This window comes from Coenobita brevimanus, chromosome 107, assembly GCF_032717465.1.
Source record: "Coenobita brevimanus isolate Jiangsu-jjx chromosome 107, ASM3271746v2, whole genome shotgun sequence".
Lineage (NCBI taxonomy): Eukaryota > Metazoa > Arthropoda > Malacostraca > Decapoda > Coenobitidae > Coenobita > Coenobita brevimanus.
The window spans coordinates 18,019,623-18,034,787 of record NC_137060.1 but is presented as its reverse complement, the minus strand read 5'-3'; positions in this window follow the sequence as shown (position 1 = coordinate 18,034,787).

Genomic DNA, 15,165 nt, shown 5'->3' with positions numbered 1-15,165 from the left:
AGACTAGAAGAAAGAATAACATGGATGAATAAAAAGTAAGTAAAATCAGTGTAAAAGGACAAAAGAATCACTGCGAGAATGTAGAATCAGTGTGCACTATGGAAGCATTTTGACTTCTGCCGTGGAACAACACCGAGATCTGTGCTAACATTTGCCTGCGAGCATGTAGCTATGTCCGGTGGGTGCGAGAGACGAGGATTTGCCAGTACTGTCATACTCTGTATTCTTTTCAGAAGAAATATTCTTTGGGTAAATTATATTCTTTGTAGCAGTAATATGCAGACTTTTCTCCAGAGCTTGATGATCACTTTTCAAGGCGGTGTATCTGTATTATGTTTCGCGCGTCCAGTTTATCTACTTGTGTATTTGCAGGTGAGGTAAACTTATACATTTTACACGAATCGCTGCAGCTTGTCTGTAGGCACTGCGTTGAAAAACAAGTCACGTAAGTTTATGGCCTTGTATGAACTGCTCTTACGTGCTTTGGACACTCCGCACAAGAGCATACTCGTATATGAAACGTCCTTGCACAGGCACAGCGTAGTTTCTGCCTTTAGCTGAAATCTCCGCTGCTATGCGGGTTACATCTGCGTCACAGCTCGGCCTTATCAGATAGTTTAAGATATCTTTCTTCTTTCATTGCGTTAACACTGTTCCATTGAATATTCGGTTGTATTTAGGTGAAAGATAATCCTGGGTACGAAAAAGATGACGATGGTGATGGTGAAAGATAAGCTTAACATCAGTTGCCTGTTTCAACTGTAATTTGTTTTTTCTAGGAAATACAATGAACTGGCAGAATCTTCTGATGTCTCCTACTCTTGCGACACGCACATTTTTTTTTTTTTTTTTTTTTTTTTTAGGGAGGTGAGGGAACCTGCCCCACCTCCAACTTCTGCGGACCAGTGATTACGTATGATAAAAGAACAGTGTTATATACTACAGTATGTGTAATATGTACCTTACTATAAATGTTAACATAGAATCACTGAAATGGAAAGAGAGATTTGATTATAAATTTTGATGAATTTGGCAATTAGTCAGCATGAATCCAGACCTGTAGTATATAATTCCGCAAGGAATCAGACCTCTCTTTCCCATCCCTCCTGTTTTCCAAAGTGCTGGGTTCGGCTCTGTGCAAAAGCTTAGTTGATCTCAAGAGTGCGAATTCGTGTCTAGTTTTATACAACCTCACAGTCGACAAGAGAGTTTCATTCTTCACTTAATAAATTAACAGCTGTGATTCTCAGTGACGCAATGGTCGAATCATCACTGTGGTCTCGGATTTAAACAAACTTGATAACAGCTTCCAAGCGTAAGGCAGACTTTGATTTGCAGGGAGAACAAGAGACATAGGGAAGTTCCTCCACACCCCTTCCCTGTCCTTCCAACAGAAACTCACCAGAATATCTCGTAATAACTTTCCTCTCGTAACTAAGGTAAATTTTTGCGGAACAAGGCAATTGGGAAGATTCTGTATGCACCCTGTCTTAAGAAAAAAAAAATCAATTACGATTTTTCTTCTCGAATTTGGGTCATGGGCATTGTCAGGAAGAAGAAAAGGTTTTCTGATTTCCACGTACATTGATCAAGGTTACAGCAAAAATTAGACTTTCTACTGGGAGGTGCCGTCGTTGTCTTATCATAGGTACACTGAACTATCTGTATCATTATGAGAAAATAGACACTCATGTAAAGTCTCTCACGGACGTAACTCCTTCAGTCTGATGACATTTTTACATTCATTTTACTACTTCCAGATAATCATATCCACGTTACTTTAGATTTCTCGAATTCAGTAGGAGACACAGCCATGATTATTCACTACAAAAAGTCCTTGAATAAAAATCGTATGTTGGCAGCAAGGATATGAATAACGTCACTGGATTAAAGAGATTAAGGTGACTGTTCTCACACCATTACATTAATCCTGTTCTTTAGGTGCATGAACTTCTCTGCAGGCGACTCTGTCCGTCTGTCTCGCACTAACTATTTTTCATATGCGAGGTTCTTCACTCCCGTAGACTTTTGCGACTTTAACGAGACCATCCAAATAGCACACTACATCAACAAAACTACCTTTGCACACCACACCACACTACATCAACAAAATCACCCTCCCACACCATACCACCACGCCACGCCACGCCACATCACTCTCCCACACTACACCACACCACACCACACCATACCACACCACACCACACTACACCACGTCACGTCACATCAGCAAAATCACCATCTTACACCACACCACACTACAGTAACAAAATCACCCTTCCACACCACACGACACCACATCACATCAACAAGATCACCCTCGTACACCACACCACACTACATTAACAAAATCACCCTTCCACACCACACCACACTACACCACCCAAGTACAGTAGCCAAAGGGCCCTGAAGCGCCAGCATCTAATACGTTTGTACTTATTTTGACTCCAACAACACTCGTCGTATCGTATCTTTGGTGTTATTTCTAAAGGCTCCAACATGCTTGCACGCGTCGGCCTTGGTCACTTAATGCTTTCCATGCTGCTCGATCTCTGCCAGCATTCCTGTTCAGTCCCTTATCCCACCGGTCACACTCTCTGATCTCGTCTCAGGTCTTTTTCGATCTGCCTCTCGCAGCCTTACCCCGGACGTTAACGCTTCTTGCTTTCTGCACCCAATTGTCATCCTCCATGCTCTCCAAATGCCCAAACCATCTCAATATGCCCCTTCTCATCACATCAGTATACTCCAGTCCCATCCATTCTCTCAGCTCATCAGTCCTAAACCTAGCCCCCTTCAACACGTCTGTATTCATTATAATTACATATTAACCCTATCCGTACGATGACCCCATTAATACTGTAATTTTGCTTCGCCCAGACGATTGTACTCACGGTAGAAGAGACGGTTCAAACTCTTCAGGGTTAATATGGGCTTCATTGACGCCTCCACTACGATAACGTCTTTTTGTAGTTTATCTGAGAGAGAGAGAGAGAGAGAGAGAGAGAGAGAGAGAGAGAGAGAGAGAGAGAGAGAGAGAGAGTTATTGAAAGGGGGATCGTGCAGAAATGGAGGATAACACTTGTAAAGCGAGAGCAGTTTAACCCATTCAGCCCGAGAACGTTATTTTTACTTTATGCTTGCTGCTGCCATACGATTTATTCCATTTATAAAGGCCTCTAATAATGAAAGGTATAACGAAGGCTATATCTCTCCTCATTCTTCTGGTTCTGTAGGATTTTATTCACATTAGGACGGAGCTGCATCTAATCACGCCATTTTAGTCCCTCCAGAGCTGAATATCTGGAAGTAATAAAAAAAGTAAGAAACTATATATATCTACTTAAAGGATGTTTGGTTTTCTTCCTTTCCCCAACTCTCTTCATGGTGGATTGTGTTGGCGTTCTTTTTACATTTTTATTTTTACTGTACCAACATTCGATTTTATTCAGTATAGGACAGCCCTCCAGTAGTGAAGGGGGTTAACGAAGGATGAATCTAGCGCCTCCAGTTAGAAAGTCTCACCCAAGTTTAAATAAATCGCCTGAAGATGGTAAGAAGAAAGTGAAAAATACGTTGTCGATTTGAAGGGGTTTCAGGTAGACTTTTGTGAAACTTAATTATTACGGGTCACCAATACCGCGTGCAGATTTATTTGGGAATATACCGTATATAACAACAACTGCACCAGGACACTCGTACCGTACTAAACGGTTTCGGACATGACTATCGATCTACCTCATTACGATAAATAAAGAGACAGCGAGCAGTGACGTAAGAAGCCCAGTACTGAAGTCTTCGGAGCCCACCAGACATCTCAGAATATTGTGTCAAGGTTTCATAATGGTTTGGCTAAAAAGTGGATCGATATTACTGTCCATAGTTTTTCATAGGCTACTCAGACGTATCATTAACGTACCGGTATGTAAAACTGTTGATACCTTTGTTACACAGACGAATATGCATTTACGCACACAGTTATACGAAACAGATATCAGACTACTCAGTGCACGAATCATCATCATCATCATCATCATCATCATCATCATCATCACCACCATCATCATCATCACACCTTTAATCACCACCTAAGAAGATGAGGGGAGGTAGAATCCTGGAAAATGAAAAACAAATAAGTAAACAAATAAATAAATAAGTGTGGGGACTGTCAGCAGCATTCCTAGTGAAATACTCCACCGTTTGACATTATACATAAGTGGTCATTTGTTTGCAAGCCTGAGCACACTGACGATGACATTTCCTTTAATCATAAGGTCATCAAAGTAGTTGACTTTGGCCAGAGTCATTTACCTTAACCTGGCAGAGATTTTCGACCTGTGAAGCCTCTATCCCTTATGTCAGTAGCAGAAGACGACAATGCTGTGGCTGTACGTCCTTTCCATGACACCTCTTTGTGACCAGCATCATATTTAGTGTTAATATCTTGTTACAACTCGGCATTCAAGCTGGAGAGATGGCAGTTTGAGGCCAAATTAAAGTTAATAGATACAGGTTCACTTAACACATTCATGCGCGTTGGGGTGAGAGCAGTTTTGAGATCAGTTGGTACAGATGTGTTGAAGGTCAGCTGAAATTGACGTGTTTATAGTTAACCTACAGATTTTAAAGTTGATGGGAGGCTGACGTCATAATGAGCCTAGTAACCTTTATCTACGTTTCTGCTCATGGCTCACCTGGGTAACTATCATAAACAGTAATGCTAATATATATGTTTGGTAGGGTAATGTAATCATGTTTGGTGTTAGTGAAGGGCACTAGTGAATAACAACCACTTTTTTCTAGGGGAGAAGAAGACCCAAGCGTAATCCAATCAACGTAACAAATTTATGTAACTAGAATACCACACAGCAAACTACAGACGTTGTTGTACCTCAGTGGCGCTCCTCATTAACACCAAAATCATGCAGATAATGTAAAAGCAAACAAGTAATATGAATTAAATGCTTTTCCTGAAAGTGACTCTTGGCCTAACTTTTGCCTTAGCTGGAGATTGGCCTTATCTGGTGATTGGTAGGAGTAGAAGGATGATGGAAGGAGCAGAGGATAACATTTGCTGATTCATTCCTTATCGAGTTATATACATAGGCCTATAAAATGTAACGCCCTCGACCGAACGCATTTTCCCCCTGTGCACTCAACTAGTCCTCCATACACCGCAAAAAAATACACGTGTGGCACTTACGACATACAAATACCATGGTTCCAGAACCGGTCTAGCCAGATCATTTCGTCTGACTCGTATAAAAAAAAAAAAAAAAACGGCTTCACACGAGGATTCCCTCTTTTGCGTTTACTTGCAAAATTAATAATCACAGTGCACATAAATTGAAGCAGTAGTGCAAAATCTACTGTTTAAAAAATAGGTTAAGGTGAAAAGCAAAGGTGGGAGCAAACGCCATGATGCCCTCAGCCGCTTTGCCCATCTCCATAACAGGCCTGTCCTATTCACTGTATCCTCCAGATTACCACTGTTACCTCCCTTTAGGTGGTCCACTCATTTTACCCATCAACCCACAAAGAGTGGATGGACACCTGAGCTGAGTCAGCTGCCGGCACCCCGATTCAACCCTGTCACTAACGGGCCGGTAGATTCGTAGGCAGCCACACTAACCACTGTGTTCGGAAGGTGCCAGATTATTATTATCATCCATTCAGTATGATGACGTCTTATTGCTATTTCATACGATTTTTAGATGCGGGAGCATCTTTTGGAGCGGCTCTGTCTGTCTGCGCTCACTAACGTTTTTTGGAAACGAGGTGCTTCACTCCCGTAGACTGGTGACTTTAGCTAAGCCCCATATGAGGTTTCTAAAGTTATGTTTACTTGTTCTTCAGTGTAAGATAGACTTCGAACTGGAGATATACTTTGTTTTATTATTTCACAACGAGGGTACAATCCCAGGGAAATAGCTATGTAGTAATGGGATTTAAATATTTGTGCTCAGTCTGTCTTCCAGTCTAAGGAATTGTGGCAGGGGGGAAGAAAAAGAAAGAAAGAAAGAAAAGACGAAGACCAGTAACTCACCTCAACGAACCCTGACGTCATCAACACCATATAGCCGTAGTTATTTATTGATGTATTATTATGACACAGTATGAGAATAGAATGACACTAATATTAGTTCTGTTTTTTTTAATAGATTTAGAACATAATGCACCGATTTATTTGTCAGTTCAGTAGTTTCAAAAGATTATCACATCCGTAATAACTTTATTTGCAGTTTCAAGAATATAATCACACCAACTTTTTTTTCAGTTACGCAGTTCAGACATATAGTTACACCTGTTTAATTACGATTACACACTGCATCAAGAATATAATTGCAAAAAAAAAAAAAAATCGAATACACGTAGTTTCAGACAGTACAATCTAAGCAAATATCGGCTTTACTTTGTCACTGTTTTAAACGGCTTCAGAAATATGGAAGACTGGCACATTTTCTTTTCCCCTCTCTCTCTCTCTCTCTCTCTCTCTCTCTTTTCTCTCTCTCTCTCTCTCTCTCTCTCTCTCTCTAAATGAACGGCAAAACTATCTCACTGTATCACCGAGAGTGTCTGTGTTTTCTCCCGGTATCTGTCCATATCAGAGGTCTTTATCAGCTACGTAAGACTCTGTGGCTGAAATTCAAAGGTTCATTGTTTCAGAGAGTTTTTTTTTTTTTTTTTTTTTTAGGGCAAGATGGATAATAATTTGCGAGTCAGACTGAAAAAGCAAAATGTACCTGCTTTGATTTTTTGTCTTTTCCAAGCAATATATATAAGAGTTTTCATTTTCAAAATAAGTTGTACATATATCAAAGCTCTTTCTGCCAGCATTCAGATTTTGGAGCGTATTCTGAGTCTTACTGGAGGCTTCGTAGCACCTCTTCCTAAGCGATTTATTTCGCATACTACACCTGAACAGTCTCCTCTGTGCTGTTTACATCGTTTTTATATCAACATACGCTACATCAGGACATACTAGAGTGTACTGAGGTGTAAGGTGCCGAACAAATCGCTGAGTAAAAGGTGCCACTGGTGATGTAACATAGCAAGGTAAGAGGCGACGACCGCTACGATAACTTTATTCCTTACCAAATAAATAATGAGCGGAGGCTGCGCGGCGTGACAAGTAAAACTGTTCAGGCGCCGGTCAGAACAACATGCACAGGTCGTAGTAATGACGGAGAGCTATGCCGTGACGAGTAAAACCGTGATGCGCCGGCCAGAACACAAGACACAGGTCGTCGTCAGCCGCAGAGTGTTACGAGGAAGTGGAGAGCTATGGCGTGACGAATAAATGCCGGTCAGAACAACGTGCACAGGTCGTCATCAGCCGCGGAGTGTTACGAGTGAGTGGAGATCTACGGCCAGGCGGGGAGCGAACTGCAGGTAAGAGGTTGGTGGTGTTGGTGGTAGCCCTGACCCGCCTAAGCTGTACGGGAAGATGCCAGCTAGCTTCTTATGACGCCGAACATGCACACGTGTATTGACAGTCCCATAGGAGGCTTCGTAGTGCCCATTCCATAGCGATTTATTTTGCATTTTACCTTTTAATATTCTCGTGCACCTTTTCCTCAGATACTCATTCTGCTTTTTACACCTGAACGTTTTCTTGCACCTTTTAATTTGCGAATCACTTGTTTATTTATTTATTTAATGATGGGTAGATGAATTGATGGGTGAATGAATGATGGGTAGATAGATGGATGGATGGATGCTTAGATAGATGAGTGAATGTAGGCTATGAGTAGATGGATGGTTGGATGAATGGATGGATGGATAGATGGATAAAAGAATAGATGCATAAATGGCTGGATGGATGGATGGGGATGCAAAGATGGGTGACTGATCGTCTTCAATACGAGCAGTTAGTAAGCATAAGTAATATCGTCTGGCAGTAGCAAGAATAACTTAGAAAATATAAACACGTCTTTCGAGAGATACAGTAGGTTAGAGGAGGACGAGGTGCATGAATGGATGGATGGATGGATGGAGAGATGGATGAATGGATGGGTGGAAGGATGGACGGACGGGGGAATGAGGAAGAGAGATGATGTAACGTCTTTAGTACGAGGGCTGAATATAATGTTTTAGTGGCATCAAGACAAGTATTATCAAAGACGTTCTGTTATGAAAGGGGAAGAGATAGATCGATGAATGATGGATGAATGGATGTATAGACAGATTGGGATGGCAGGGAGGCTGATGACGTAACCCTTTCACCACCATGGCTGAATAAAATCGTCTGGTGGCAGCAAGAGTAGAGTATAAAGAAGTAATCATGTGTATGAGGGATAATATACTGTTTCTTACTCCATCGCAATGCTCGTCTTCATTAAAATCTGGTGGTGGTAGTAGAAGTAGTAGTAGTAGTAATGGTGGTGATAGTAGCAGTAGTGGTGGTGGTGTTGGTGATGGTAGTGGTAGTAATAGTTGTAGTAGCAGTGGTGGTGATAGTAGTAGCAGTGGTGGTGGTGGTAAAAGTAATGAAATAAGTAATATATTAGTAATAAATACGTAAGGTTTCTCTTCAGATGACTTAACTCGTCAGGTGAGGGCATAAAATAATAATAATAATGACATGGTACAAAAGGATGGGCGTCTCTGAAGGTGTGAATATAATTGTCTGTCTGTACTGTAGAAAGAACAGTATGTAAGAAGGCACTGTAAGGAGGGAGATAATGATGATTGGTTTTAATGCGTGGGATCTTAAAAGCTGAATATAATCGCTTGAGAGAGAGAGAGAGAGAGAGAGAGAGAGAGAGTAATGTGAGAGAGAGTGGTGTGGGAAGTGTTGGATTAAAAACAAGGAAGAGAGGCGGGGAGTGACCGTGAAAGGGAGAGCCAGGAAGCTGACTAGAAGTACACAGAAAATGAATTGTCATTATTTACAAGCAATGAGGAAGAGATGCACAAGGAGGAAGTTGAGGCTGCAGATATATAACGGTGTGTGTGTGTGTACCGTATATATTAGCCTATACCTACAGAGCATATACTGGTATCGTACCGTAACTAAGGAAGGTGCAGGGAAGGAACAATTTCTTTGGTTATTATTATTTTTTATATATCTAGTATCATATTATTTGTTTGAAACTGTGAAACTATGATAAATTAAAACAAAATCTTCTTGGTGCCGTTTAATCATTTATAATCATGGTAATAATAATAATAATAAAGGATGAAGATGGATGCATCGTCTTAATATTGTATAAATAAAAGATGTTGACCTTCTGGTACCTTTCCTTCTTAGTTTTAATGAGAGAGAGAGAGAAAGAGAGAGAGAGAGAGAGAGAGAGAGAGAGAGAGAGAGAGAGTAGGAGGAAAATGAGAGAAGTAAGAAAGTTCAAGGAAAGCTTACACTAAGAGTAGGAAGATTAAAAGAGGAAGAGGAAGACGTGTTCTGTGTAAGGCGAGAGGTGCGTCATAAGAAGATAGGAAATGGTAAAGAAAGGATGAGGACATAGTTGAGGTGTTGAGGAATTATCACTAGTTAGAGAGAGAGAGAGAGAGAGATGGTTATGTTTTCGCACATGCCGAACACCTGTGCAATACCGTACGTCATCAGCAACATGCCATCTTCCGTATTTCGCCTTACACCAGTCTTTCATCCCTTTGGTTATTAGGTCGTTTTTTAAAACCTAAATATACAAATCATATCCGCTTAAGTTCAAAAGGTCTTTTATCATCTTACGAGTAAGTTCAGAAGTCATATATCAGCTTAAATCTCAAAGTCATATTTCAGTCTAGTCCAAAGGTGATATATCAACTAAGTCCAGCCATATTTCAGTCTAATTCAGATAGTCATATGTGAGCTTAAGTCGAGAGTCATATATAAAACTCCAAATGGAGATTGGTAGAGCCACATAATCCCGTCAGACACACGTAAAACTAATATTGCTTTCGTGTACTGTTGCGGACATAAATATCGATACACCCCAGTACGATAAACTTATAAAGGAGTGAATCGTGACTTTTGAAACTCAGTCATGTGGTTTTGGAGTATCATTTTTTTTTTTTGCTCTCTCTCTCTCTCTCTCTCTCTCTCTCTCTCTCTCTCTCTCTCTCTCTCTCTCTCTCTCGTCCGCAGCTGCACATTCCACAGCAGCTGTGGTATCATTGGCGGTGTGCATTCTGAGTATAGTGTTGGAAAAATATGCATGGTGGCCATTAGAAATGAGGTCTTGTAATATGTCCTCTAAAGTGCCCACACGTGTTTGCACCTTGGCGACTTAGACCAGTCACCTTTACCTTTTATTTTTATTTTTTTAAGACATCCGGACATGGTCAAGACTGCGCTTCATCTTTCCTGAATACATTTTTTTTTTTTACACATAACAAACATAGCCAAGACAACACTTCAGCTTTCCCATATACACAGTTTTTTACACGTGTAAACAGCCATGACAGCACTTCCATTTTCTCCTGCGTCAGTCTCGCACCAAGCACCCCTTTCCCATTTATACCTCGTCAGCATGAGGAAGGGGAGGGTCTAGTTGTTACTCTCCCTCTGAGCAGAAAGTCCTGTACTGCAGGTTACATTGAGTTGCATCCTCGCTGACATAGATTTCATTGCAGTTTCCTTATGATTTGTTTTCTGTTTTACACGTTATTGCCTCTGCCAACGAAGTTGGAGGAGGTTATGTACAGTATTCACATATGTTTGTCTGTCTGTCAGTTTGTCCAGACGATATTTCGGATCCGGATCCTTTGTAATGGCATTGGCATTGGCAGAGGTATGCTCTGTCTGAGTGCATCCATGTTATTCTTGTGGTTCTCTAGTACGCTGTGTTAGTTGTCTCATTTCAGTATCAACACATTTGGTGCTGTAGAGGGACGCCTTCATGTGCTTGCACCGATGTAGTTGGGTGAATCCATTCTGTGGTTATATAAACGCCCCACAACTACTTCCCTCTCCCCCAGAAGGAGGATGGTGAACTGCAGGAAGTCATCTTAAGCCTGCAATCCACCGGGTTCACGTTTCATATTATGAACCTGCAAAAACTACTACTACCCCTACAACTACTACTACGACTACTATTATTACTACTACTACTACAACTGCTATGTATCGAGAGATACGAAATAAAGCTGATTGAATTGAATTGAACTACTACTACTACTACTACTACATCGATTGCATCAGTAACGTATAACATAGTATTAAAGGCGTTACACACAAAATAAATCGCTGAAGGAGAGGTGTTACGACTCTCCAAAGCCAACCAAAGTATGATCCAAAATGTATTCGAGTACATACTAGGGTACCGATGCCGTGCTTAATTCTATACATATTCATATCGACACACACACACACACACACACACACACACACACACACACACACACACACACACACAATAATTTATACACGTTTTGTTCTTAGTTGCTGGTAACACAGCTGGTACAATAAATGGAACAGTTTTTTATTTTTGTAGTTTTTTTTTATTATTGTTGGTTGCGTTTGTAATAGTAATGGTGATGATAGGAATGACAGGAATGATATGAACGATAGGAATGGTCTGGTGTCGTAATAGTTGTGGTGATGGTGATACATGTGGTGATAGGAGAGCTGATGATGATAGATGATTGTGGTAGGTGATGGTGGTTAGTATGGTGTTAGTTGTGGTGATGATGGCAGGTGCGGTGTTAGTTGTGGTGGCGATGGTGAGTGTGGTGATACATGGATTGAAGATGGTAGATGTGGTGAAGGCAGTAGGCGTGGCGTCAGGTATGGTGATAGTGGTAGGTGTGGTTATAGATATGGTGATGGGGCAGGTGATAGTTGTAGATAGGATGATAATGGTGTGTGATAATGATGGTGATGGTGGTAGTTGTGGTGATGGTGGTAGATGCAATGATAGTGACAGTAACAGAGGTAGTGATGATTGTGGTGACAGTATTAATGCTTCAGTAATACGAGTAGAAGTAATGATAGTTGTGGATAGTAACAGATGTGCATGTAGTAGTAGTCATGCTTACAGTAGCCCAGGCAGTGATGATTGTGGTGAGGTAGTGATGACAGAGCAGGATGTGTAGTCTTCCTTGCGAGGTCAGGCAGCGTGTGTGTATGTGTGTGTGTGTGTGTGTGTGTGTGTGTGTGTGTGTGTGTGTGTGTGTGTGTGTGTGTGTGTGTGTGTGTGTGTGTGTAATCGTGGCCTTCATAATGTCACCAGCCGCAACGTCCTCTACTTCGCACACGTGTACACGTACGTACCTGTTGACTTTACACACACACACACACACACACACACACACACACACACACACACACACACACACACACACACACACACACACACACACACGCGCGCATCTTCGAACTTCTGAAATTCTGTCGCTTGGTTGATATGTTTTATTATTATTATTATTATTATTATTTTAAGAATGAGGTTGGGCAAGACTTGAACTGAGGCCCACGGAACCGGTACTCTCTCTCTCTCTCTCTCTCTCTCTCTCTCTCTCTCTCTCTCTCTCATTGCCTCGTAGGAATGGTAAATCAGTGTAATTTGTATATCATCCATACCATAAAACTCTCAAGGTACGAGTTTATGGTGCCACATGACGAGCACTGTTACAACCTTCAGACTTAGGATATATATTTAATTTTATTCTTGCTGCATTCAGGCGAAAATTTTCAGTAATTAGGAGAACTCTTTAGTGAAGATGGTTATTGAAGTCTATATCTGACCTCTCCAGTTCGAAAAGTCTCTCATATATATATATATATATATATATATATATATATATATATATATATATAAAGAGTATATATATATATATATATATATATATATATATATATATATATATATATATATACAGCCTTGCTATATAGATAGATAGATATGGAACTGAATATATGGAACTAAAATGTAACCTACTGGCCACTGTTTTCTTTACTCCAGTGAAAACATGATAACTTTCAGATATTTTTTTAATTTTATGACGCTGATACTTGTCATCCACACCAGACTAGATGATTGCCTGTCAGACCATATATTTGCTGATTTCACTTAAGTCTATACGTGCCTAGACTTATCTGTTCTCCTAACTTAAAGGTGAGTGCACAGTGCGGGTCAGTATGGTTGAGAAGCATTGCAATGCCAGGCATGAAAGGAACGGTCAGCATATGAGATAGGTGTCATTTATGCTCACGTGGCACAAATTTTAACGTGACTGGATCCTTTGCCTTCAAGATTCAGGCTTTACTCCCATCAGGAAGCTGATTTCCTTAAAATGTTTTTGAATACAACACATGATTTAATCCTTTGTGCCAGCCAGTTTGAAACTGTGTAGGCTATTTGATAAACTCAGCTCTTCGCCAGCAAAAGTTAGGGAAGTTATGTCAGCGCTTTAACCGACGGAAAGACTACACAGCAGCTTGACTCTGATGCAGCACTGACGCAGTAGCACTTCAGACCTTGATCTAGACATTATCGCTCAGGTTCAGTTCTTGATGCTTACTCAGTGGTGTTATATTGTTTATCACTGATTATGACTGCCAGTAACTGCTATCTCGCATCCCTGGTACTACCAAAACTGTTAGGAAAACCAATAACATAGATCCATATGAGTCACAAGCAGTAGCACCCTAAACATAAAGTGTTAATTAAATTTCCAAGAGAGTTAGCATGCCTCTTAATTAACAGTTCACCCACTAGACTACGCAGCTTCCCTCACCTTCACTGTCTCGCACACACAGATTAGTTATTCGTCATTTGTCAGTATCTCTGGTGTTTCCTCTTTTCGTGATCTGTCATGGAACGAATATATTATACCTCTTGCAAAATCAGCATCTCAAAGACTGGGGGTGTGTAAATCCGATTCGGTGTCTTTCATTAACCATCCTCAACGACAAACTTTACTGGGGCTTTATATGCCTCTGTGTGGAAGATTTTTCATGTGTTGGGGACTCATAACCTACCGCTACGATCATTTTAAACAGGATGGAGTTTAAAGCTTATCGTCTTATCAACCCTTCTCGTTTTACTGACTCCATTCAGCCTATTTCTCTTCGTCTCAGTGTTGCATATGTCACTCTTCCTACTATCGCTGTCGCGGTGGCTATTGCTCTTCCCAACACTGCCTGCACCTCCATTCCATTTCGACGGGAACGCAGCACGTGTCTAACTTCACACTGTTACACCGTTTCTGTTGACTATCACACATGCAAAAACTGACCGGTATACTCCGTCTTCTACACACTGCTTCACAGGTGGTCGTTTCTTGAATTCTTTCCCTTTGTCTCAGCCCTACAGCCTTGTAAAAGCAGTATGTCCAAACATATTAAAATGAACGGAACTTTATTGTGTGTGTGTGTGTGTGTGTGTGTGTGTGTGTGTGTGTGTGTGTGTGTGTGTGTGTGTGTGTGTGTTTGTTTTATCTTTAGAAGTAACAGTTTCGCCCAGAAACACACACACACACACACACACACACACACACACACACACACACACACACACACACACACACACACACACACACACACACACACACACACACACACACACACACACCCCCTCCCCCTCTCTTTGCATCACTTTTCCGTAAATTCCAGTATTCATTTCCATGCCTCCCTCACCTTCCTCACCCACCCCCATGCCTCCCTCATCTTCCACCCTCCCTCATCTTCTTCACCCACCTTCACCTTTCCCATCCACCTCCATGCCTCCCTCACCTCCCCACCCACTTCCATGCCACCCTCACCTTTCCCACTGACCCCCATGCCTCCCTCACCATCCCCACCCACCCCCATATGTTATAATCCTCTCTCTCTCTCTCTCTCTCTCTCTCTCTCTCTCTCTCTCTCTCTCTCTCTCTCTCTCTCTCTCTCTCTCTCTCTCTCTCTCTCTCATTACACTGTGACCATACCACAATCTCCACAATCTTATAATAGGAAATTTACCACTGCCTGTTTCTTGTTAAGAAACAATGTGTATATAATCATACTATATTCGTGTAACTTTATATCTGTGATTATTAATCTATTTATATGTTTATTACAATGGTTCAACCCATCAAGGCAATCCACCCGACGTATGTGTTACTAGGGGGTGCGCCATTTGTGTAATTTTTATTATGTAAACCTTACACAATAAAATTTGTAAATCAAATCAATCAACCACCCACCCCCATACCTCCCTCACCCTCCCCACCCGTCTC